The sequence below is a fragment of the Budorcas taxicolor genome, chromosome 1, assembly GCF_023091745.1.
Source record: "Budorcas taxicolor isolate Tak-1 chromosome 1, Takin1.1, whole genome shotgun sequence".
NCBI lineage: Eukaryota > Metazoa > Chordata > Mammalia > Artiodactyla > Bovidae > Budorcas > Budorcas taxicolor.
The window spans coordinates 166,751,324-166,776,361 of record NC_068910.1 but is presented as its reverse complement, the minus strand read 5'-3'; positions in this window follow the sequence as shown (position 1 = coordinate 166,776,361).

Genomic DNA, 25,038 nt, shown 5'->3' with positions numbered 1-25,038 from the left:
AGATACTACTTACAATAATTTAAGCAGGAACATTTGGACAAATACAAATTCTGAATTAACTGGTATTTTCTTATTTATTCAAACTTCAAGACTTTTGAAGCAGCTTATGCTAAAAATTCACTGTGAGGCTAAAAAAAATAGAGAGAGAGATTTCTATCAGTACAGACAACAGAGGCCTAAGCCCTGTTCGTTTTCATTACACTTTAATTTTTTTCTGATATTTTAAAGGAAGTATACAGCAACCATTATTCATTACAATTGCTTTGTAATTCTTAGTATTCAGGAAAAAATACATTTTACAGGATTTTTATGCTTCTGTAATATTCATCTTCCTTCTTTATAATTAATTCAGGCTTACTGGTAAGCTTTGTGTCATTTTGCCTCTCTCTAGAGATTTTTGTCATGAAAAAACGATACAGAAAAATATTCAAGGTAAATTAAAAGACGCTTACTCCTTGGAAGAAAAGTTATGACCAACCTAGACAGCATATTCAAAAGCAGAGACATTACTTTGCTGACTAAGGTCCATCTAGTTAAGACTGTGGTTTTTCCAGTAGTCATGTATGGAAGTGAGAGTTGGACTGTGAAGAAGGCTGAGTGCCAAAGAATTGATGCTTTTGAACTGTGGTGTTGGAGAAGACTCTTGAGAGTCCCTTGGACTGCAAGGAGATTCAACCAGTCCATTCTGATGGAGATCAGCCTTGGGATTTCTTTGGAAGGACTGATGCTAAAGCTGAAACTCCAGTACTTTGGCCACCACATGCGAAGAGTTGACTGATTGGAAAAGACTCTGATGCTGGGAAGGATGAGGGGCAGGAGGAGAAGGGGACGACAGAGAATGAGATGGCTGGATGGCATCATTGACTGGATGGACGTGAGTCTGAGTGAACTCTGGGAGTTGGTGATGGACAGGGAGGCCTGGCATGCTGTGATTCATGGGGTCACAAAGAGTCGGACACGACTGAGCGACTGAAATGAACTGAACTGAACTGAACTGAAGCGTATGCAAAAGCATACTAAAAAATTCATCTTGGAAAACTGGAATGCATCATGTATTGTTTTAAGAATTTTTTTTTTGTTTTCTTTTTTTTTTAGGAATGACCATTCTAAAAAGAAGAGAGCACATATTAACTAATTACAGTCTGGTAAATTAAGTTTGATAGAAAAGAAAAAAAGAGGAAATAAATAAATCTTGATTTAGACATAGAGTTGAATGAATGTGGTAATAACCAGTTCCTTTAATGTTAGCAGTTTATATTTTAGATAAATATATACATTTAACAAAATAATTCTGCTTCATGAAATAAAGCAAAATCAAGTAAGGAAATAAAAAATAAATGATTTCACTAAATTATTTTAAAAACTTTTAAATATGACACTATTATTGAGAAAGTGTCATTTAATATCAATTTATGAACTACAAAATATTCACTTATTCAAATTCAACACGTTTAAAAACAGACAAAAAACTACATAATATTTGATGACTCCTCGTTCTTTTTAAACATGGTAGTTTCACTTCTCCTGAGATTCCTATTGTATCCAAACGAGGAGTCCTTGCAATTTTGGATGTTTTTGGCTTCTCTCATATGGTACAGAATGAGATTTTTTTATTCCAAGTAGCTATATACAAAGTTAGGAAAAGTGATCAAGCAGAAGATTGGTCCTAAATTCATATTTCAAAGTTAAATCATAAAAGGTCTTCCTTCTAATTTAACTTGAAATTTTGTGCTTTGAAATATCCATGGAAAATTTTACACATAATACTACAAAATGGTTAAAGGTCTGAAACTGTATCAAAGCAAAGGTGAGCCTAAGGCTAAATTGTGTTAAAAGTTTTTTTCCCACATAAAGTCATGACACACATTGTAAGTTGCATTTTTGTATAACAGTATCACATTTGGACCTAGCAGTTTCATATTGAAATCAATGGCATCTAAACCTCAAACTAGCTCTTGCATGAATATCTTCATTTGAAAGTAAATTGTAACATCTTACTTTATTATAAAAGATGAAGAATGTTGACTGAGGCCCAACAAATAGTTTCCAGATTCCAATCATATTTTAAGTAATTTTACAATTCCACTGAAATGAATGTGTCTTAAATCCTATGTGTTCAAAATTACACAAAGCATCACTATGGCAACATGATTTTAAGGAAAAGATATTTCAGAGCTTAAGAAGTCTGAAAAGTAAATGTCAGAGACCGGTAATTCTGGGATTCTTGCTCTTTGAAGAATTGCATATATTTATATGAATATTTAAACATATTCAGTCATAAGTTACAAATAGTTACCAAATAGTTACAATAGTTACATTCATGTATGAGTAAAATTACTTGCTTCATCCCAACAATATATTTAAAATATATCATCAGTGCTGGTTAATTTGAAGTGAATATAAATATAACAAAGTATGATAACATTTATTTTTACAAATGTATCCAAAGTTCAACATTACTTTATATTTGTATAGTGCTTTTAAATTTTAAATGATTTACTTTATATAAAGAAAACTAGACAACTTATACTGGTGTTACCTTGGATCACACACCTGTTTGTGTGTTAAAGACACAAAGTTTCAAAGAAAAATCTTAGTTCTTGGACTCATTCACCAGTTTCATTTTAATGGAAGACTCAAAGATTGGTCTCATATTCTAATGCTAACCTGATAATTTCTTCATTTTTCTAAAAAGGTTCATAAATATACTCCCAAATGTACATATTGATAGTGTGTGAGTCTTTACTTCAGTAAATTGGCTGCCTGAAACAATACTCAAGGTATTTCTAGAATTATAAATGTGTATTCATAACCTCTCAGTAGACCCGTGTTAATCTTTTTCTAAACCTTTATTTGTTTTATGATTAGTAAAAAATTCATATTGAAATATCCTAGGAACTGAACCAACACACACAAAAAAAGATTCTTAAATGCAGATTAATTCATCTGATACACACCTAGTAAAATATACATTTACATACCAGTGTGGGGGGAGCTTATTTTCCAAAACTGTAGAAATCTAGCAAAATGACTTATTAGATTTCTTTTAGAGAGTTAATAAAAACATAAACAAAGGACCTACATTATATAAAAATATTTATTTAGAATTGTAATTTTTTTTAATGTTCAGCAAAATTCTACTAAAATAATGTTTTATAATAATACCAATGCCATTAAATTAGGCATTATATTTTTTGTTGACATCAGCAATATATAAAAAAATCTGTTATGCCAAAGTATATACTTTAAGCACATCAGTTAATACTTACAAAAAAACTTTATGAAAGTTTTTTTTAGGTTTTGAGATATGCTTTCCTTGGGTATTCAAGTGGAACTCTATTAAGCTAAATGAAAAAAAAAAAATCTCTGGCAGTCCTCTAAGTAAACATGATTCTTAAATTACTTCAGTTAAGGCCTTTAAGAAAATAATAATTCAAATTACCCTTGTAAAGATGAGATATTCTTTTGAATTACACCAATAGCTAAAAGTTAAGAGTAATTATTAGCTATTTGAAGACATCAGTCTCCTATAATTCTGTAGCTCAAGCAACATAATTAATGATTGGCATATTCTAGCACCTTATCTACAATACATTTTTCACAGAATTCTAATTATTTAATGAAGAAATGCTTTCTGTAGGTATTTTTTCCCCCTCATTTAAAGTTAGCAAAAGAGAAAGGCAGGTTAAGTAATCAAAGAAACAAAAAAGTTGTATGATAGAGGCTCATATATTAGGATTCAACCAACTAGGATGGTGTAGAGGAGATACATTTAAAATAAAATTACATGGGAAAATAACATAGCAGGTAAAGCCATAGTATGAACATAGACTTCATCAAATCTCTGACCTCAAGAGCTATAATAATTCATTGAATGAAGAATATTTTACAAAAGAAACAAAACTGAGTTGCTTTTTGTTTTTTTTCTGTATAGAAAAGACAGTTTTTGAGGAATGCACTGTTTACTCCCAGGAGAGTAATTTAAAATACCTTTTATAGTGTACAACTCAAGATGCAGATTGTTTCTGGTGAAATTCTAGATTTTTCAAAACATGCTTGATTCATTTTATTTTTCACTATACAAATCTTCCATAAAACATTCATAGGAAAAGTGAAGTGAGATTAAATCAAACAACTATGCATAAAACAAAAATTATCATGATTTACTCACTTATAAACTTAAATATAATGGCCAAAATATATGCATCATTATAACACATAGGATGCATACAATGTAATACTATACCCTAATAAGATAATCTTTTTACTTATAACAAGAAAACAGATTAAACAAGGCTTAATCTATCAAAGTTAAATGAAATGAATTCCTGATGCAACCATTCACATCATTCACTTATTCAATAAAATGTCAGGCTCCTCTGTCCATGGAATTTTCCAGGCAAGAATACTAGAGTGGGTTGCCATTTCCTACTCCAGGGGATTTTCCCACCTCAGGGATTGAACCAACATCTCTTGCATTTCCTGCATTAGCAGATGGATTCTTTACCACAGTGCCACCTGGGAAACTTGAGAGCTTACTATGTGTTATATATTGCAATTCACTAGGGAAATAGGGATCCCAGACCAGACCCCTTAAGAAATTCTTAATGAGAAATTCTGTTTTCCTCAATTACTAAATACTTTTACTCTGAATGATCTGGAAAGGAGACTTAAGTCTTGACTTTGCATTGCTTATGTAGATGCGGTTTCCATGGCCTGTATTTTCCTAAGTGTCTAAATTCCTCCTTGATAGTATTTAGGCATCTAGGGCAGCAAATCTGTTCAGTCCACAAAGGAACAATTTGAAGTGTTATTGCTGCAGTTCATTAAATGGTGCCCTATTGGTTTAGAGTTAATAGGCTTTCTAAGCAGCAGCAGCAGTAGCACACACCTAAGTCACTATCAGTGAGAAGTCTGCCCACAGAAATGTTCTGTGCATGGATAAAGAGGTTAATTGTTATAAGGTCAATTCTTGTTCACAGGTAAAAAGGAACTACTAAGCATAGATTCGAATGAACAATGGACTTGTCTTAGCTCAATGAGGACTCAGAATTTCTAAAAAGTATTGATATAGGTTGGGGCCCCCCAGGTGGTTCAGTGGTAATGAACCCATCTGCCTTTACAGGAAATATAGGAGATGCAGGTTCAATCCCTGGGTCTGAAAGATTCCCTGGAGAAGGAAATGGCAACCCGTCCAGTATTCTTGCCTGGAGAATCTCACAGACAGAGGAGCTTGACAGGCTATAGTCCACGGGGTCACAAGGAGTTGGACAAGACTGAGCAACTTAGCGTGCATGCATGGACACAGTTCTCTACCCTGATTTTTTTTTTTTATAAAGAGTACATAATATTCATTTGCATAACAAAAAGGAAGAAAACTTATTTTTTGAATTAGGTTCATTTTATATCATATTTTTAACCTATGCTGAATCTTTTATATTTAATCATTTTTGAAAATATAAAGAAATATATATATCATATATATATGTCATATATATGTATATAATTTTAGCATACAAATATAGTACCTGTTTCTCTTTTGACTTAAAACCCTTCATCAGTTTGCCATGTCACATTAATTTTTAAATGTCAAACAAGATGCTAGCATTATTAAATTTTGAATAATTACTTTGAAAAATAGTATTAATATAAGAAAAAAGACAGAATAAGGCAGTTTTGTGTTAATAGAAGCTTAAAATTATAGAATAATAATCACTTCCTCACTTTATCAACATAAAAACTTTGACATTTGAGAAATGAGCCACAAACATATGTTTAAAATTCCATCTTTAAAAATTAATATCTTGTGAATACAAAATGCAAATTCAGAACATTCTAGCCTAATATTTCTTTAACTGTTACTGATGAAAGTTATTTAGAAATAAAACTTGGCTTCAAATATCCCATAAAGGAATAATAGTTCTTACTATCTAATGATATATCACACAATTCTCTGAGGATTTCACACTGCTAAAAGTTTCATAGCAAAATTAGCAGCTGGGAGCAAATGTCCTTCAAAGGACATATTTTGATTAGAGGGTACTTGATTTTTACAACTGTTCTGAGCAATGTTGTTTAAAATATTTTCTTCTTAGGAGCTGCCCCAAGAAGCTTTGGAAATAAAGAAAGAGTACAATAGTTAACTCATCCAGACTAACATTCAGAACAGTCAACTTTAGAGAAATATTCTGCATCATGTCAAGTTTAATAAAAGGATTATTTAATTATTCAAGTAAACTGGAAATACTGTATTTCTTCACCTTTGTTCTTGTAAAGCTTCATTTCACTTGCATGTTTGCAAGTGTTTCCACTCCTTTATATATATATATCTTATTTTGCTTTAAAGCTTAAATTTCAGAACTTGAATGTTTGCACTTTCACAATAAGAATTCTTTCTAATTTTCCCAATTTTTAAAAGAACCAACCCAGTAACTTTTAATGACATACCTCTTTGTACCAAAGTGTCCACTCTCATTCAATTGTAATTCAACTCAAAAGCAGGAGTCACTCTGCTAATGGAGCTTACTGAAATTACAATTTTAAGATAGTTAAGAACATTAGTAGGTTTAAAATCAGACTGTTAGTTTTAGTCTGAAATCATTAATGTTTCATTATTGTTATTTATGTCAGGAAAGCGACTAGCTTAATTAGGGCACACTTTAAGTATCTCAAAACCAGTCTACAAGATTATGACTGGTCTTTACCAAAAGGCCAGTGCTTGTGAGGCAGACTATATGTGACATCCTCTTCCCTATATGTGAAGGAGCATGCCTGGGCAGATTTTCCTTCTTCTTATGCAGAAAGATAACTAAATAGAGGTGCATAAGAAAAAGTGAGAGATGCAGAAAATGTGACATGGTAGATGTAGCAAAAACATGAATCCTAGTTCTAGGCAGCATTGTCCCTATGGAAAAGAAGAGAACAAAGATAAAGTCATGTCCATTTCACTAGATATGAATGTTGCATGGCATGCTGCTGAAGTTGATATAATGTTTGGGTGATGTTCCTACTTTCAACTGCCTGAGAGAATATTCTATTCTTGAAGTTTAATTCCTTTAATTTAAAGCCTTATGATTTGTTTAAACGTAAAGGATAATGCTTTGAAAGTAAAAAATGAAAGTAGTTGCTCAGTCGTGTCCAACTCTTTGTGATCCCATGGAGTGTAGCAAGTCAGGTTCCTCTGTCCATGGAATTCTCCAGACAAGAATAATAATCCCCTTCTCTAGGGGATCTTCTCGGTCCAAGGCTTAAACCCTGGTCTCCCACTTTGCAGGAAGATTCTTTACCACCGAGTCTCCAGGAAAGCCCAAAGGATATTGGATTAGGGCACACACAATTGGTTTTTCCATACACATTTCTTATTAAATACTTTCCAACTGATGCTTGAGTAAGTAGTCTTATCTTAGAATGGGACACCAGCAGACTTAAATTTGAACACTCACTCTTCTTAATAAATACTATGTTCTGGGTAGGATAGGATTTGTCTTTATCTGAGTTTAATGTTCATGATATACATGAGTTCTCTTGAAGTTGTCTCATTCAAGAGACAAGTAAATGCTACCATAAGGAAGAACTAGAAAAAATGATGTGTTTAACACAATAGTTGATCAAAATATATCAGTTGAACCTATTTAACAAATACCAGAGAAAAAAATTTACCTGTTGGTGATGTTCAGTTAATGAAGAACTGGATAGAAGAATTTAGAAGGGCTTACGAAGTGGCTCATGAAGAGGCTCAGACGGTAAAGCATCTGCTTACAATGTGGGAAACTCAGGTTCAATCTTTGGGTCGGGAAGCTCCCCTGGAGGAGGACATAGCAACTCACTCCAGTATTCTTGCCTGGAGACTCCCATGGACAGAGAAGCCTGCAGGATACAGTTTATAAGATTGCAAAGAGTCAGACATGACTGAAGCAATTTAGCACTCATGAAATGAGGATGATAGGGTGGGGTTTGTGGATCAGATAATATAAATATAAAAGTCCTTGATGTGTAAATTACAAGCACAAAGGAGATTAAACATATTGAATAAACTCAATTCATATTTTATCTTACGATAATAGAAATAAATCTTTGTTCATAAACTCAGACAAACAAAGATAACATTCACTTGTTTGTTAAAATTCAAGTCCAACTCATAAATATTGGTGCATTCTCAGTTGCTCAGTCATATGCAACTCTTTTGTGACCCCATGGACTTTAACCCAGCAGGAATTTTCCAGGCAAGACTACTGGAGTGGATTGCCATTTCCTCCTCCATGGTATCTTCCTGACCCAGGAATAGAACCTTGTCTCGTGCATTGGCAGGTGGATTCTTTCTCACTATGCCACCTGGAAAGCCTGATTCTAATTAATGAGGTTGCATGGGAATTTTGGAGGCTTAAGTTGTGCTTTCAAAACAGGAAATTTACCTCCAATTCTCATTATATAAAGATACCTGGTGATGTCATCCTTTGTCCAAGACTCCTTGATGCCTTGAAGAGCAGTAAATCTGCTCTATCCTACCCCTGAAGCATGGTATATCTGGTTTCTATTACTGCCATAATGAAGTACCACAAACTAAACTCAAAGAAATACATATAATACATAATACATTGTCTCACAATTCTGTAGGTCAGCAGTTCGGGTTGGCCTGGCTAGTTTTCCCTACTTTGATCTGTTTCACAAGACCAAAATCACAGTGTCAGTTAACAGTTGACTGGTCTCTTCTTGGGATGCTCGATAATAATATACTTCTGAGCATATTTAGTTTACTGGAAGAATCCAGAACCTTGTGGTTATAAGACTGAGGCCCAGTATCCTTGCTGATTATCAACTTGCAGTTGCATTTAGCTCCTAAGGCTGTCTCACAGGGACTTGAGCATAATCCCTGCTTTCCCAAACCAGCAAGCATATGTCAAATTCTTCTCACTTATAAATTATCTTTTCCTCTTTTTCTTCTACCTTTCTTTTCTGCCACATCTTCTGGACTCTAGCCAGAGGATTTTTTGGCTTTCACGCTCTCATGTAATTATATGGAACTAACCTAGTTACCCAAGGTAATCTCTGTATTTGAAGATGGATACCTTAATTACATCTGCAAAATCACTTCATAGCTGTACTCATATTAGTGTTTGATTAAGTAACCATGGAACAAGAATCTTCCTGGACATCTTTAGAATTCTGCCTATTACACAGAGACATCTTAAATAAGGTTGGAAACCTCATTTAGTCTTCGCTTAACCCATTCACCTGCACAAAATTTCATAATGAGGTTTTGTCATCCTCCAGGGCTTTTCAGAGACATGAAAGTCCCTGCTAATCTGCAAACCTAGACATCTTTATTAGCCTGTTGTGGGAAAGCTATTCCTTCTCTCTCTTCTCCTTCATTTCTGGTTTACCAAGTGTTGTCTCAGTGAGACGAGGCCCTCACAAATGACTATTAGAGATGTATCTTCAATCGGCTTGTGTTTTATAAGTTCTAAAACCCTATGCCATCCCTCCCTTTGACACAAAGACATATAAATTTTCTGGCTGCTCTCCTGTAATGCGAAGGTGGAAGTGAAGCAAAATAAGTAATAATAATAAGCAATCTCAAAAAATTCATCTTGCCAAATTGGAAAATTAGTTTTGAGGTGTTATTTATTTGTATCAGAATTGATTTGAAATGCTTGCTATATTGACAGCAAGTTAACAGTGAAACATTACAAGGGATTACTAAAATGGACAAAATAAGTTTTAGAAGAAGTTTGCAATAAAATTAAGGGGGAGTTAGGTGTTTGTAAAGAATACTATGGCTGCCATAAAAAGGTATTGCAAACTGAGTGGTTTAACAAAAGTAATGCGTTATCTCCCAACTCAAGAGGGGTCAGGATATCACTGGTGTCATGTTCCACCTAAAGGCACTAAGGAAAGATCTGTTCCAGACCTCTCTCCTAGTCTTGGTAGATTCTTGACTTGTGTCAGATTAGCTCCAATCTTCAGAGAGTGTTCTCACTTCATGACTGTTAGTATCTGTTCAAATTGCCCCTTTTCATAAGAATACCAGTCGTATTGCACTAAAACTCATCCTAAAGACCTCATTTTAACTTACTTGCCTCTGTAATGACCCTATTTCCAAATAAGTCCATATCCTAAAGTGCTTAGAATTAGTCTTTAGGTAGACACAATTCAAACTGCAACGGTGATTTTTTTTTTTTAACTTAATACAATATGTGGTATATGTTTATTTTTGTATCACCCTAAGTATTTCACATAAAAAGCTTGTTTGGAGTTGGGAAATTTAGACTTGATTTTGAGTTCTGCTTGTTAACTGCAGTATTCAAGCAATCTCATGGATAAGAGGAAGGTAGCAATGGAGAGATAAATTGAGAAAGGATGAGCATGGAGCAGCCTCATTGCAAGCTCCTGGCTTGCTTTCTCTGACAACACTCTCCTGGGATGATCAGACAACTAAATAGCATTGCCCTACTGTTGGAGTTTGGAAAGAAGCCCAGAGAAAGCTGAGGGCCAAAATAAAGCTTCAAAATCAAGCTCCCTGGGAGAAAGTATAATAATGGGTCTCCTTTTTTATGTATGTGATGGGCATAGAATAAATAAAATCCTCATATATTAGAATGATGGTTTTCTCTTCAAAGCAAAGTGAAATTAAAAAAAAAAAAATCACATGGCAGACATTTATGAGAGGCAGTGAATGGGACTCACTTTTAAGAGACGCTAGTAAATCCACTGAGTAGAAAAGTGGACAGCCCAGGTGTGCTTGCTGCTTGCTAACTGGAAGGTGCCAGCTGTCCCAGTTTTTTTAATTCAAATGTTTTGAGTCCAATACTTTCACAGTCTCCAATGGTGCACCCTTCCATCATCACTCATCTCCTACTTAGAGTGTTGAGAACATTTGATTATTGTGCTTCTTTTCTCCAGACTTATTTCTCTTGAAAATGATACAAGTTGAGGTCAGAATGAGCTGGTCAAAACACAGACATGAGAATCTCTCAATCTAAAAATTACTTTTACTAAGTAACCTTAGACCTCCACACTTTGTGACCTTGTTCATATAAATCCCCTCTCTAGAATGCCCTATTTCCTTTTCTGTCCACATAAATCTATGCAATATTAGAGATTTAGCTCAAAAGCCAGTTCCTTTCTCTGAAGCATTCTTTGAATTCTGCAGACAAACCTAGGAGTTCACTTTTCAAATGCTGCCAGAAAGCCACTTAATTGTTACAACATTTTGGCTAGCTAGACAGGAACATGGGTTAGAGAGTCATATGCACTTGCCTAGAGTCTAGAAACTGTTTTGAAGCTGACTCAAATCTAACCCACAAATAGAATTTAGAGAGGCACAGATATACCTAATTGACTTGAAGAACAAAACTGCACAAGAGAGTCTTTCATATCTCCAGGTTGCATATTGTGCATTGCTTTAAACAGAAGGAAGTCAGTTTTGCTTTGCAGGGTAGAATGAAACTCCTTCAAGTGACCTTATTCCCCCACCTCCCCATCAACATGCTTTGGCACTTAAAATTTCCTACATTGGATTTTCTTTGGAAAAAAATTGTCTCTAGAAAATTCTGTTGAAAAGTATACAAATTATCTGAAAAATTCTACATTGACATTTTCTCAGGCATCTATGCCTTCTCCTCCATCTTTCCTGCCATCATTGATGCTGTAGCTTTATTCATATCCTACTAATGGACTTCAGCCTCTTCATCAACTTATTAAAAGCCAACAACACCAGCAGAGTTATTTTATTAATACATATGTGTGAGATCTAGAAAAATGGTACAGTTGAACCTATTTGCAAAGCAGAAATAGAGACACAGATGTAGAGAACAAATGTATGGACACCATGGGGGAAAATGGTCGTGGGACGAATTGGGAGTTTGGGTTGATATATCTACACTACTGTGTGTAAAATAAATAATAACCTACTGTACAGCACAGGGAACTCTATTAATTGCTCTGGTGATATAAATGGGAAAGAAATAGAAAAAAGACTGATATACATAGTTGGTTCACTTTGCTGTTCAGCAGAAATTAGTACAATATTGTAAAGCAAATATACTCCAATAAAATTAAAAATATATATATATAAATGTCAGTTCTATTCCTGAGATATAGCTCATGGTTCCCAACTATCTACTGAATAAAATCTAAATCTGTTTTCATCTCAGCCATAGGACCTACATTAGAGTCATACAAAATAGTTACTTTTTAAAAGGTTTGCTCTGTAGTTCTCAAAGGAAGCTTCAGAATCTTCTGGGAGACATGGTTATTATTAAAGTAACTAGTTCCAGCTCCCAGAGTTTCTTAGTCAATAAGTCTGAACTGTCCCAAAGATTTCTGTTCATAAGAAATTATATATGAACTGTAGGTGAACCATTTCTCTAAACATTTATGTCTTCATGTTTTGTTTTGGCTTCCTTTTAAACTTATTTGGTTTGTTTGTTTCCATTTTTGTCTTTTTGACTGGCCTCCCTTTTTTTTCCATTCACTTTTTAACTTTTCTAAACTTCAAATGGCAACCCTTCAAAAAAAATTCCAATTGTTTCCAGGCAAAATTCACTTTTACTTTATGTATTTTCATAACAAATAAATCTTTTCTACAAGACGCTTTAACACATACCTTTATCATAATAAACATTAACTCATATTCCAATTACTTATTTTATAAAACCATTGCATTTTTGCTAGATTTGAGTTTCTCTTTTAGGCAGTTGAATCCTTGGAGTCCATCCTGTATGTAGTGCAAACCCTGAAAGGTTCATTAAGTATATAAGTAAATGATTGGATTGGAGAGTAAATGAGAGAAAGTGAGAATGAGAGAGAGAGAAACAGATCACATTGACTGTAGTATTAATTAGGATGGGTTAATTTATCACACCTGCTTTTAAAGACTATAAAATTAGAAGAAAATAAATAATCCATCTTCAAGATAAGACAGAAGAGTAATTCTTAAACAAAAATGTTGATTGGGCAGGAATAGCTTGAGTTTAACCCCCAGAATTTGCAAGTCAGAAAGATAATGGTAGGATCTAAAAAGAGGTTAGAGGATGAGCAGTACTTATAATGAGAAGGAAATGGAAACCCACTCCACTACTCTTGCCTGGAAAATTCCAAGGACAAACGAGACTGGTGGACTACAGTCCATGAGGTCACAAACAGTCGGACACGACTGAGTAACTGAGACAGCTCTTATAAATAATGCTTACCTGTAACAATTTAGGCAATAAGTCACCACATGCAAATATTGTTTAAAGCTGATGAGACACTTACAAGATCTGATTTTCCAGATCTTCCTATTCTGAGTATGGACACACTTACTATATTTGGACATTTGAGTATTCAGCTCTCATCATCTACACCCACTGCTCTAAACTGGTCTTTAAATAGACTTTAACTTGAATGACCCAGACATGAAAGTGGAAGATATTCCCTTTTTACTTATTTTCTGCTGCTAAGTCGCTTAAGTCGTGTCCGACTCGGTGCAACTCCAATGGACTGCAGCCCACCAGGCTCCTCTGTCCATGGGATTTTCCAGGCAAGAACACTGGAGTGGAGTGTCATTACCTTCTCTGACTTATTTTCTAGTTTACTATTTATAGTGGGTAAGCAAATTTGCTGAACCTAAGAACTGATCCCTTAGGAAAAATTAATCTAGAAACCAAAAATAGGTTTTTATTTATTTTTAAATTAAATTTTGAAAAATTGGTTACTTTGGCTTTATATTTAGAATGCTTATCAATAAATCCATGAGAAATGTTGTTCTTGTAACATACCATTTTGTTACATTCAAATGATGTAATACAAAAGTAATCGTTACATTTTCTTTAGCCACTGTTGTCAGTTATTCTAATGTATCTCCTCATTCATCTTTAATGTTTTCTTTAGACTGGTGATGCAACAAAACTGAAGACAATATACCCTACTTTCAGCAGCATTTTCTACTCTGATCATTAGACTTAGATTATCTTTTTAAATGTTCAACATAAAATTATAGATTTATTTTGAATTCATTGAATCTATAACGGATAAGTTCAGAAATAGCTACTCACAAGATCACAGCCAAAATCTAGGTCTTTTTCTGAACATAAATTTTAAAAGCAGAGAAAAGTGAAAAAAAGACCAATATCAATACAAAACTTTGCCCCCAAACATCAGTGTGTGTATATATATATATATATATATATATATTCTCTCTCATTATTTAGACAGAACATTCCCCTGATCATATCTGAATAAAAGATAAAGCTAGTCTTTTTTTCACTTATAAAGCAAAGTAAATATCTTCAAATATAAATTGCTTATTCTCCTAAGAAAGAAATCTGACTAATAAATATAACTGTGTGTATGTGTTAAAGTAAAGCAATGATAATTCCTGAACTTTGGAAATTACAAATTGAAATAATTTGGAAAATTTGGATTCAGGAAAATAGTGAGTTTGAAATCCATCTTCTCCATTTACTTACTGTATGAACTCAGGAAAGCTTAAATTTTCTGCACATCCATTTTCTCTTTTGTAAAATGGGAAAAGTAATGTCTACTCTCATGTAAGGAAATAAGAGATAATATAAGTAATACATCTTACAAAAATTAATCAATAAGTGAGATATTTATAGCTACAATAATAATTATTGTTATAATACTCCTTTCCCTTGCAATCCCTCTAATATTTCTGCTAAGTATGGTGCCAAAAGTATTAATTAGAGTTATTCTTCATCAGATTATCTATTTGCACTACAAACTTGAAAGAAAGAACTTTAAGAAAGAATATAGAAAACATGAAATATAGTTATTTTAAAAGTACAAATGGACTGTGTCTGAAGTGAAGGATTTTCTTGGTTGGTAACCTGTGCAGATTGAAGGAATTGGCTGTAAAGCAATGTCTTAACAGTAATGAGAGATCAGAGTTATCATTAAGGTGTTTCTATTTTAGGACACACCCATGAAGACAACAGTTTGAGGAGCTGTTATATCAGGCTAACAAATAAATAGACAAAACAAGAATGTAACCAAGATTCATAGACATACAAACATATAACTTATTACATTCTGGCAATTATCCCACCCCAGCTAAGGCCTTCCTTTTCCTTTTGTATACACACTTAATATTATTTGAACCTGAAGTTACTTTGATGAAAATATGTGGAAAATGGGCTTCCCAGGTAGTACAGTGGGAAAGATGGCTGCCAATACAGGAAATTTAGGTTCTAACCCTGGATTGGGAAGATCCTCTGGAGAAGGGAATGGCAACCCATTCCAGTATTCTTGCCTAGAGAATTCCATGAATAGAGAAGCCTAGTGGGCTATAGTCCATGGGGTTGCAGGGTTGGAGATACACACACACACACATAGAAAATGGTAAAAATTTAATGACAACATAATTTACCATGAGATATATGTTTCTTCACACAGTTTGTCTTTGTCTTTCTCTCTTATAAATACTTGCTGCAGTAGAAGAAAGTTAAAATGAGCACATAATGAACATCACTGTATTCTTTTATTATTATTATTGGAGTACAATTGCTTTACAAACTTATGTTGCTTTCTGCTGTATAACTAAGTAAATCAGCTATATGTATGCCTATATTCCCTCCCTCTTGAGCCTCCCACTCACCCCCATCCCACCCCTCTAGGTCATCACAGAACACCGAGCTGGGTTCCCTGTGCTATATAGCAGCATCCCACTGTTAGTTACAATCTCTTCAAATTAGAAAAGAAAAAAAAAAAATACTTCTAATTTTATCTATTTTACACTACTCAGTATCTATTTTTCACCCTCAGTATCAGGATAGTAAGGTAAAACAGTAACAGGAGCTGCAAGCTTGTGTTGACTAATCAACTGATATGTTATAATTTGCCTCCCATGTTTCTTTTGATTACTTATCAGAGAATCTTACAATTAGAAGCATCTATTTTTTCTAATTTGACAATATTATAACTAAGACATTCTGCAGATATTAACTGGAACCTCCTGTAGCTGTATGTAACTCATTCCTTAATTTCAAAATAAACATAATAAATGAAATTTTCAAAAAATCTACTTGTAAATGATTGATTCCAGCACCAAGTACAGGGTTAATGATGGAATGCCAGAGACAGCAGTAGTAATTTTATTACATTCTTATTGAGCTTACTGTTAGGTATTTGCCTTATGGTTTGGACAAAAAGAAAAAGATATTTCAAGTTTCTTGTGAAATGTACACTTGAATCATTTTTAACTAAATTTATAAGGACCTTGGACTTGCCAGGTGGCATTAGAGGTAAAGAACCCACCTGCCAGTGCAGGTAGATGAAACAGACATAGTTTCCATCCAAGTCAGGAAGATCCCCTGGAGAAGGAAATGGCAACCCAGTCCAGTATTTTTGCCTGGAGAATCCCAGGGACTGACAGCATGGTGGGCCATAGTCCATGGGGTCACAAGAGTTGGACATGACCTAGCAACTAAACCACCACTATAAAGACTTTAATACAGACAAAAAGGAACTCCATTACAATAAGAACAGCAATAAATCTCTCACCTAATTTCTCCACACTCTGTTTCTAATGACATAATTGAGAGGAATTCTAAATTAAGAAAAGTAAATTAAACTGTAGGAATGAGGGAGTTAGCAAAATATTTTTTACAATTTTATTTTCCATATAACATTTTATATTTTTGCTATTTCTAAAATAATTATTATTGTTTTCTATCTCAAGAAAATCAGTCTTAAAAGCTATGTCTTTATTTTTCTATTAAAAAAACTTTATTTAAATGTTTACATGCCACAAAATTAAAATATTTAAAGTATACACTTCAATAAATTTTTAGAATTTTGCAAATTGTTCAACCATTACTATTGCAAACTCAGTAATAAATAGTATCAATATTGTTTCATAACAACTTAAGTCTTTTAAGAAAACTGAGAGAATAAAGACCAAATTCAAATTTACAGAGTTTTTATGTTAACCTTGTATTTAACATTTCAAGCTTTCTTCATTTTTTTTTTTTTTCCCTATGGATTTGTTTTGCCATCTGGTATTATTTCTTCATTCTACATAGTTAACCCTGTCCTACTGTCAAGTGTATAGTAGTTTTACAATTTATATCCTCAACAGTACAATTTTATAGGTATATTTATGCAATACATTTTAAATCACATGAGACTTTATTATAAACCAATTTTAATTTTCTCAAATCTTTTGCTGAATCTATTAATCATCTCATGTATTTTCCTTTGTTTTATTTCTGATAACATGGCAAATTTCATGAATTGGTTTTCAAATGACAGAGTACCTATACGTTCTTTTAATAAACCCTATTTGGTCATGCTGCATTATTCTCTGTATATGTTGTTTCAGCTGAGAAGTGAGTTACCAGGATAGAGCAGGCCAAACATTGAAAGGTAAATGCGGTTACATTAAAAATCTCACAGCTTGTGCCAAATTTAAACGTAATTAAGTGTAACTTAGGAAATTAGTAAGTCACTTTTTAAATGTTATGTTACTTATTATTCACAAGTTGTTGGAAAGCATAAGTGTTAACCCTTCCATAAATAATATATAGTGATATAAGTAGGGCCTCAGAACAAAAGTTAGCTCTGTACCTTGCTCTGTAGCATACAAATGCATATGTTCTAGCGAGGCACTTCTCTGTTACTATCTGTATGGTAGACTGCATGTTATAGAGGAGATCTCTTTTGGTGAGAAGTGTATTTGGTGGCCAGAGGCCCTGGTCTGAAATTTTCACATGTAAATATTCACAGATAGATGATTCCAAATAAGCCTTATGGAAATAATATAACAAAATATGAAAGAAATTTAAAGAAGAGATACCATTAAAAATATCTGAGGCAAATAGTAAAGCAAAAGATAAAAGACCTATGATCACCATACACATCTAGTAATCTAGAGAGATGGGAGCAGGCAGTAGGGAAACACATTCTCTCTGTGGTCAATTTTAGTAATAAATAGAAAGGAGGTTTTTTTTTTTTCTGAAAAAGTATATTTTTTCCTCTCTCATGTTATGTGCCTTCAATTACATATCTCTAAACGTTTTACTGAATAACTTGCATCTAACCACCTACTTCTTTATGTTACTGAGTAAGCAAGTACATACATTTTGAAAGCTTAAACTTTACTCTTACTACTTGATTAGTTTCTCCAGTGAAGCCAGTCCATATGCAGGTCCTGTGGTTATTGTTATGTCATCTGTAGACAGCCTCTCCACAGGGGCTGCCAAATCCCTGCCAGTCCCGTGCCTATGCCAGTTACTTCTGCTGATTTTATTGCCAAGTTCCATACTCTGAAAAGAGAGTAACCAGCCATGAGCAATATGTTCTTTTTCTGCAGATTGACAGGGCTGTGCTTTAATCTCCTCCTGTGTCTCATAACAGAAGCTTTATCAAAAAAATTTAAAAAAAAATTGACTTTCAGGCTATTCTAAACCACTGCTCATGATCCAGTGAAGAGGAGAAGAATGTAGAATTGTTTACATTTAGTTGACAAAAGGATGTTGAAAATGAAGCATCCATATGAAAGATTCTAGGGTAAGCTTTAGAGTTGGTATTCTGAACAGAATTTTTTCCTTAAGACATTGTACATATGTAGAAGATTTTGGTATTCAAGGAACGTAAGATATACCTTGTGAAGTAGAAGAGATGGACTCTAAATTAAGCTAAATGTGAATTTTCTTTAAAAAAATTTCAAACAGTTTTTAAGTGGTCTTTTAACTCTAAGCCTGACTCTATTGTTCCACCAGCCATCTTTCCACTTCTTACTTATTATACAACAAACTGAGCAAACCACTGTCTTAAATAGATAGAATTGGATAATGGGAAGAACACTATAAATTAGGTTTGGTATGGTATATATTATAGGCACAATAACTGTTTACATTGTTTACTTCATCAGTTTCTTGAAAGACCAATCTGAAGCTGGCTTGTGAATTCATCTAGTACCTAACATCTGCGAGCACTCTCATGTTTATTGAAACTAACACTGTGGCCTGATTCTGCCATTACCATTTGACCTACTGGAAATCAGTTTCTTCAGTAAAATGTAAAGTTTCAACTAGATTAAAGGTCACAAATTTATGCTACTTATCATCTATATCGAGAATAAAGTAACTTTTTCAAAATTAAGAGGCTACATAAAAGTTGAATCTGTGGAGTGCCTCCATTATTTCTTTCTATCTAATAAAACAAGGAGAGTGAAAAAGAGAGGAGAGTGAAAAAGCTGGCTTAAAACTCAGCATTAAGAACACTAAGATCATGGCATTCAGTTCCATCACTTCATGGCAAATAGATGGGGAAAGAATGGAAATAGTGACAGATTTTATTTACTTGGGCTCCAAAATCACTGCAGATGGTGACTGCAGCCATGAAATTAAAAGACATTTGCCCCTGGGAAGAAAAGCTATGACAAACCTAGACTGCATATTAAAAAGCAGAGACAAAGGCCCGAATAGTCAAAGCTATGGTTTTTCTGGTAGTCATGTATGGATATGAGAGTTGGATCATAAAAAAGACTGAGCGCCAAAGTGGTGCTGGAGAAGACTCTTGAGAATCCCTTGGACAGTAAGGCGATCAAACCACTTAATCCTAAAGGAAATCAATCCTGAATATTCACTGGAAGGACTGATAACTGAAGACGAAGCTCCAGTACCTTGGTCACCTAATGTGAAGAACTGATTTATTAAGAAAAATGCTGATGCTGGGAAAGAGTGACGGCAGGAGGAGAAGGGGATGACAGAGGATCAGATGGTTTTATCCCAGCACTGATTCAATAGACATGAGTTTGAGCAAGCTCCAGGAGATGGTAAAGGACAGGGAAGCCTGGTGTGCTGCAGTCCATGGGGTCACAGAGTCAGACACGACTGAGCAACTGAACAGCAACAATCTAATAAACCACGTCAATGTTCAGTGAATAAGCACAACCATTATCACATCCTATAATTCTGTTTGGTGATATGCTTCCAATCTCATCCATGATAGTTTTCTGTGTGTGTGCTAAATCACTTCAGTCATGTTCAACTCTTTGCCACCCTATGGACTGTACCCTGCCAGGCTTCTCTGCCCATGGAATTTTCTATGCGAGAATACTGGAGTGGGTTGCGGGGCCCTCCTCCAGGAGATCTTCCCAACCCAGGGATTAAACCTGCATCTCTTATGTCTACCTGTATTGGCAGGCTGGTTCTTTACCACTAGTACCACTTGGGAAGCCCTGTAGTTGAATAGGTACTTATTCTCATATATAGTGTAAGACGAGAGGCCAGGAGTCATCTAGAGGGAATCTGGAAGCTCAACTGAGGCCACTGACTGGGCATATTGGCTTTGCTGTATGTATACCTCTCCACCTGGCTAGTATGGCTGACTCATATCTTGATGGTGAGGTTCTGAAAAGAAACTTTGTAAGAAACTGCCCTTGCATGCAGACCATTAACATCGATTAATACTCTACTGTGTCACACTTAAAAATACCCATTTGGGCAAAGGTACTCACCTGGCAAACTCCAGAATTACATAGATGGTGATTTCAGAATGGTATGAGTAATAGATAGTGTGATTAATTGGAGTTCCCCAAAGCAATGGTCTACGGGAAGTCTTTGGGAAAATGAATATCCGCTGAAATGACATGAAGATGATCCTTTTAAATGGGCTTTACAATCTCTTTGTTGTCATTGGGCCACTTCGTTGGTATATAATTTACTTGGTCCTTGAGCCATTTGAATTTTCTGTCCTTGTAGAAATGACTGCATCAATTTTGGTAAGCCCTGAAGTATATGCTACTAAAACTATCTTTTTAAAAATTTGACATGTAATGTGTTCAGATATTTTATAAGCACTTAATGCTCATCTTTATCAAAACATTTGTAATACTAATATGAAGTAATTATACCCTTAAAAGAGCTCAATTGTTTTGATTTTTTTGCCAGGGAATTAACTTGTACATGACCTAAAACAACTTACATTCTTCTGGCAATCAAAAATTCCAATGATTTACTTCTTTAAATCTTACATATTCATCTAAGTATGCCAATAGGGAAAAATCAAAACATGAAATTGAATTGAAATTATATTTTTCCAATGTGCAAGCATATTATGATGTTTAATTTACTTGGTCTTTATTTTGGCCAATAGTCAACTACACATGATCCCATTTGGTGTGGGGGAAAAGTGAAATGTATAGACAAGGATAGACAGATGATAGATATTAAAATAACTCTATGAGTTTAAATTATTTTACTTATAAGTAAGCAAAAAGCATAAATCAATTTGACTTAAAATATAATAACCTATTGTATAACTTGATAGGAAGTTCAAGTGTGTGGCTCTGATTCAAAGCTGGCTCAACTGATGAAACAATGATATCATCAAATGTACAGACTCTATTTCTCAGCTCTGCCATCTTTATTACTAGGTTTTGGCATTCATTAAGCCTACTCCTCTTTCAAATTGTTAATCAGATATAGACATCATACATGGATTAGCAATTTTCAAGTAAGAAAAGATCATGGGTTGTCTCTTGTGTCTTTTTGTTGCTTCTCAGTCTCTACATTGTGTCCTACTCTGTGACCCCATGGACTGCAGCACACCAGGCTTCCCTGTCCTTCACTATCTCTCAGAGTTTGCTCAAACAAACATCTACTGAGTCAGTGATGTCATCAAACCATCTCACCCACTAACACCCCCTTCTCTTCTTGCCCTCAATCTTTCCAACATCAGGGTCTTTTCCAAATGGTCCATCCTTTGCATCAGGTGGCCAAAGTATCAGAGCTTCAGCTTCAGCATCAGTACTTCCAATGAATATTCAGGGTTCATTTCTCTTAGGATTGACTGGTTTGATCTCCTTGCTATTCAAGGAACTCTCAAGAATCTTCTCCAGCACCACAGTTCAAAGGCATCAATTCTTCAGTGCTCAGCATTCTTTATGGTCCAACTCACAATCCATACATGACTACTGGAAAAATCATAGCTTTGACTATATGGACTTTTGTGTCTCTAACGTTGGGACAAAAAAGTATTTTCCCAGAAGACAACTAGTGTACTTTGCCAGGTTTGATTGGCAAGAAATAGTTTCATTGCTATTCCAAAGCCAGGTATTTGCAAAGAGAATGAGAAAGAGATCACTATTAATAACTTAGATTAATCACTTTGGATGGAATAGATCTTGGAGAATAAATTACTATGGCTACTGCAGATGGTGATTGCAGCCATGAAATTAAAAGACGCTTACTCTTGGAAGGAAAGTTATGACCAACCTCGACAGCATATTAAAAAGCAGAGACGTTACTTTGCCAAAAAGGGTCCGTCTAGTCAAGGCTATTGTTTTTCCAGTGGTCATGTATGGATGTGAGAGTTGGACTGTGAAGAAAGCTGAGCACCAAAGAATTGATGCTTTTGAACTGTGATGTTGGAGAAGACTCTTGAGAGTCCCTTGAACTGCAAGGAGATCCAACCAGTCCATCCTAAAGGAGATCAATCCTGGGTGTTCACTGAAGGACTGATGCTGAGTCTGAAAATCCAACACTTTGACCACTTCATGTGAAGAATGGACTCATCGGAAAAGACCCTGATGCTGGGAGGGATTGGGGGCAGGAGGAGAAGGGGACGACAGAGGATGAGATGGCTGGATGGCAACATCGACTTGATGGAGATGAGTTTGGGTAAACTTCAGGAGTTGGTGATGGACAGGGAGGCCTGGCCTGGTACCATTCACAGGGTGGCAAAGAGTCAGACATGACTGAGTGACTGAACTGAACTGAACTGAATGCAATTTCAATTGTAAGGTTGGTTGAACTTTTGAGTGGGAGATAGCCTATTGTAACAGAAAGAATATCAGAGTCAGAAACACTGTATTGTAATCACTGCTTCCACAAGTTCACAGCCCTTTATTCAAAATCTTTAGAGTGAGGTATGTTCCTAATTCATGTGTATTTTAAATATTAGGTAACAATATGTACATTACATAACAGCCATAACAGGAATGGAGCAACTTCCCATAATGAAGCACGTTAATATTTTAGTAGCAAAACTTATGAATAGCCTCCTATTGGTTTTGGGCAAGAATTGTCACCTGCTCTAACTTATGCATTAATTTTAATGTTTTGAAGTGAGGATAATCTTTTTAACAGATTGCTCAGATTTTCACTTTCCATATGCATGAAAATATTATACAAAAATACAATATTTTCTTTAGTTTTGAGGTTTAAATGAAGTGAATTTTTATTAATTTTCATTTCTATATTCTACTAAAAACTACCAATTAACACTAATTTAGATGGCACTTGATGTTTCCTTGCTCTTTTTAAAAAACACAAACTTCCTCTTCAGTTCAGTTCAGTTCAGTTGCTCAGTCGTGTCCGCCTCTTTGTGACCCCATGAAACTCAGCATTCCAGGCTTCCCTGTCCATCGCCAACTCCTAGAGTTCACCCAAGCTCATGTGCATCCAATCAGTGACGCCATCCAGCCATCTCATCCTCTGTTGTCCCTTTCTCCTGCCCCCAATCCCTCGCAACATCAGGGTCTTTTACAATGAGTCAACTCTTTGAATGAGGTGGCCAAAGTACTGGAGTTTCAGTCTCAGCATCAGTCCTTCCAATGAACACCCAGGACTGATCTCCTTTAGGATGGACTGGTTGGATCTCCTTGCAGTTCAAGGGACTCTCAAGAGTCTTCTCCAACACCACAGTTCAAAAGCATCAATTCTTCAGTGCTCAGTTTTCTTCACAGTCCAACTCTCACATCCAGACATGACCACTGGAAAAACCATAGCCTTGACTAGATGCACCTTTGTTGGCAAAGTAATATCTCTGCTTTCTTTTTTTTTTAATTTTATTTTTTAAATATAAATTTATTTATTTTAATTGGAGGTTAATTACTTTGCTATATTGTATTAGTTTTGCCATACATCAACATGAATCTGCCACAGGTATACATGTGTTCCCCAACCTGAACCCCCCTCCCTCCTCTTTCCCCATACCATCCCTCTGCTTTTTAATTTGCTATCTAGGTTGGTCATAACTTTCCTTTCAAGGAGTAAGCGTCTTTGAATTTCATGGCTGCAATCACCATCTGCAGTGATTTTGGAGCCCCCCAAAATAAAGTCTGACACTGTTTCCACTGTTTCCCCATCTATTTCCCATGAAGTGACGGGAACTTCCTCTTAAAACATTAGAAAAAGTTAAAAAAAAATCTTCATCAAATTTCTTAATTCCTAGGGGTCAGATTATCGAGGTGAATTTAGGCTTCTACAGCTTGATTCCTTTTCTTTCTTGTTCTTCATTCTACAGCTTTCTTGTTCTCTATTCTATATCTTTAATATACATTATATGCTAATCTAATACTAATCTAAATATGAATCACAACCTCAACGTTCATTACTTTCTGAAATGAACAAAATAAAGGCAGGGAAGAAGAAGGGAAGGAAGATGGGAAAGAACAAAGAGATAAAAGAACAAAGGGAGGGGGAAAAACAATCAACTGTTTTTCACTAGGAACTTCACTAAAAATATACACAAATTTTACTAAGTATATGTGGAAAGAATTGTTATTTTGAAATTAACACTTCTAAATATCCAATCAAACAATCTTGGTTTATGTTTTTTGTGTGTGCCATCCTTATTAATAACAAAATGGTTCTAGTTTATACTGAATTATAAATCCAGTCCCATCACTTCATGGGAAATAGATGGGGAAACAGCGGAAACAGTGTCAGACTTTATTTTGGGGGGCTTCAAAATCACTGCAGATGGTGCCTGTAGCCATGAAATTAAAACACGCTTACTCCTTGGAAGGAAAGTTATGACCAACCTCGATAGCATATTCAAAATCAGAGACATTACTTTGCCAAGTAAGGTCTGTTTAGTCAAGGCTACGGTTTTTCCAGTAGTCATGTAGGGAACTGAGAGTTGAACTGTGAAGAAGGCTGAGTACCGAAGAATTGATGCTTTTGAACTGTGGTGTTGGAGAAGACTCTTGAGAGTCCCTTGGACTGTAAGGAGATGCAACCAGTCCATTCTGAAGGAGATAAGCCCTGGGATTTCTTTGGTAGGAATGATGCTAAAGCTGAAACTCCA